Raw genomic sequence first — 3,021 nt, 5'->3', positions numbered from 1 at the left:
AAAAAAACCTTAACATAAGCCGGGCTTCATGGCGCACACCTGTGATGCCAGCACTCAGGGAAGCAGAGGCAGATGAATCTCTGTGAGTTTGAGGCCAGCTTGGTCTACAAAGTTAGTCCAGGACAGCCAAGGCTACACAGAGAAATCCTGTCTAGACAAAACAAACAAAACACCTTAACATATTAATTTTACCATCTCAGGACTTATCCCAAACGAAGGGAAATGCACAAGAAAGCATCTTAATCAATAACCATCTCTCTGTCTTATTTTGTTACTGAGATAACCAATTTCCATCTAACCAGAGGCAACACATTTTATTTTTCTAATATAGCAAAAGACAGTGAGCCATGAACTCACAGGGAAAGTGACAGAAGCAAATTATCATAAAATCAGATGTAACTTAAAATTTTTTTGCCCAAAATATGTCATGTACTATAAAAACTTGCTTCATACTACAGAACATTTTTAAAATTAAAAAAAAAATTACATGTATGTGTATTCTGCCTGCAAATATATTTACCACATATGTGCATAGTGGCCATGGAAGCCAGAAAAGAGTATCTGATCCTCTGAAACTGTAGTTACAGATGGCTATAAGCTGTCTTGTGTATGCTAGGAATTTAACCCAAATCCTGTGAAAGAGCAGTCAATACTCTTAACCATGGAAGTATCTCTTCAGCCTAATATTACAGAACCTTTTAATATCTCTCTATATTCAGAACTTTTAGTTAATCACCTTACAGTTTTATATACAAAGCATTTAAGAAATATCAGCTGCTGGAAAATAACTTTTTCTTATATACTAAAATTTTTTCCTTAGGGCTGTTCTTGGGCGGTAGAGGCAGGCAGGGCTCTGTGAATTCCAGGCCATCCAGGACTAAATAGAGAGACCCTGTCTCCATAAAACCAAAAATAAATAAGTAAAATTTGAAAAAAAATTTAAAAGGATATAAAATAAACTACAGTTTAATCTTTAAGATCAAAACCAGGTATAGAATATATGCTTGTAATCCCAGCACTCAGGAGGATAAAACAGAAAGACTGGCATGAACTATTGAGAACAACCTGAATTGCAACGGACCCTGTCACACAGACATTAAGATGTAAAATTACATTTTTCTAGTAGGCTGAAGAGAGCAGCTGGGCAACAAAGATGGATGGATGGAACAGTCCTCTTACCTGGAAGATTGCCCTTTGAGATGGTATCTGTGTCCAGATTGTAGGTGTCTTGTAGACGAAAGAGAGCTTTAGCTGCCCCAACCTGATCTTCATCATTAGGGAAGTACTGCCTCTGAATGGTTAGGTTAGAGATGAAACCTTGAAATAGAAAAAAATGGAGTATAAAAATACCTTATCATTTTTCTACCATGCCATGAAATTTCCACATTTACCAAGAAAAAAACAAATGGACTGAGATGGTACAGACAGACCATTAACTTCAATTCCCTAGTCCCATTAAAATGTAAGCCATCTGAGGTCACTGTAAAATTACATCCTAAAGATCAATGAATAGTAATTGTCTTTACATAAAATAATAAAGACAAAAAAAAAAAAAAAAAAACACAGGCATGCTGGTACATGCGTACATGCCCTTTTTCCCAGCATGTGGAGGCAGAGGCAGATAGAATCTGAGTTCTAGGCCGGCTAATCCTATACAGTGAGACCCTGTCTAAAAAAATACAGACACACAGAAACAGAAATACAAAGCTGATGATATAGATGAATGGTAGAGGGCTTGTCTAAAATGTACAGAGCCATGGGTTCCATCCTCAGGACCCTTTCCCTGACACATAGGATTTATATAAAATATAGCAAAATCAAACTAACAAATAAATTACTTGATAACTACATAGCTCCTAAGGAGAATAGATTATAAACATCCCTTAAAAAAATCAAAATGTGATTTAAAGTTTTAATAACACAAATGTTACCACTGTAAATAATTTCCCTAACTTATTGTAAACTATATGTATTTTGATCAGTAAGTATCAGGTATTTTTTTAAATTAGTGAAAATGTACAAATGAACAGCTAGCTGGAAGAAGACTAGTGTTCCTATCAATATTTTCTATCTTAAGATTAAGTCTAACAATTTCCAAAAGAAATTTTACAAGCAAGTTTTATAGAAGACTATAGGTGTTTGTTTGTTTGTTTGTTTGTTTGTTTCAGACAGGGTCTCACTAGACCAGGCTAGTGCCAACCTCACCGTGACCTGCCTGCTTCTGCCTCTTGAGAGCTGGGATTAAAGGCATACATCACTCCATCCAGTACTATAATGTTCTTTCTTATTCATCAAAACAAAACCAAATACATATGGGTGTGTGCATTCATGCGTGTGTAGGAGAGATAAAAGGTGTATTTCCTTATAAATGTTCTCAGGGTGTTAATGGGCAAACCTGCTCCTGGTAAGCTAGTATCCACAAACACCTGCTATTACTTGTCATGGTCCTTTGGTAGTAGTGTTCCTTCCTAACCCACAAGAGACACATGCAAAACCTCAGTAGTTGGAAACATGGATAGTACCAAAACTGCAGACTGTTTTTTCTTCTCCATACATACACATGCTCAGCATCTTTTCTAGGTAACAAAGGTAATCATCATGCAATGTGGGCACAACTGTCACCTGAGGTGACAACAGTAAAACCATAAAAAAATTTCTTTTTCCTTCACAATTTAATGAACATGAGTTATTCTTACCATGAATCTTAGAAATGAAGGAGAAAACATAGCTGTTGCTGAGTGAAGAACTTTCACTTACAGGAATACTCTAATGCTGCTCTGACACATCCAAATTGCAAGGATAATAAAGCTTGCACTTACGGACCATCTGTGCTCTGATAACATGGCCCTACAGACCCAGGGCAGAGCTATGCTGCAGAAAAGGGGCCTCACACCCAGAAGGGCAACAGAAGGGTTCCATCTCATTAGTCAGAAAGCCAGAAAACTTAACTTACTGTTCATTTGTGAAGTTTTCCACTTCACATTTTGGAGCTATGGCTAACTCTAAGTACCATAGATCAAG

The sequence above is a fragment of the Psammomys obesus genome, unplaced genomic scaffold (assembly GCF_907164565.1).
Source record: "Psammomys obesus unplaced genomic scaffold, mPsaObe1.curated_primary_1811, whole genome shotgun sequence".
Lineage (NCBI taxonomy): Eukaryota > Metazoa > Chordata > Mammalia > Rodentia > Muridae > Psammomys > Psammomys obesus.
The sequence above is the reverse complement of the archived record's forward strand: the minus strand, read 5'-3'. Positions refer to the sequence as shown.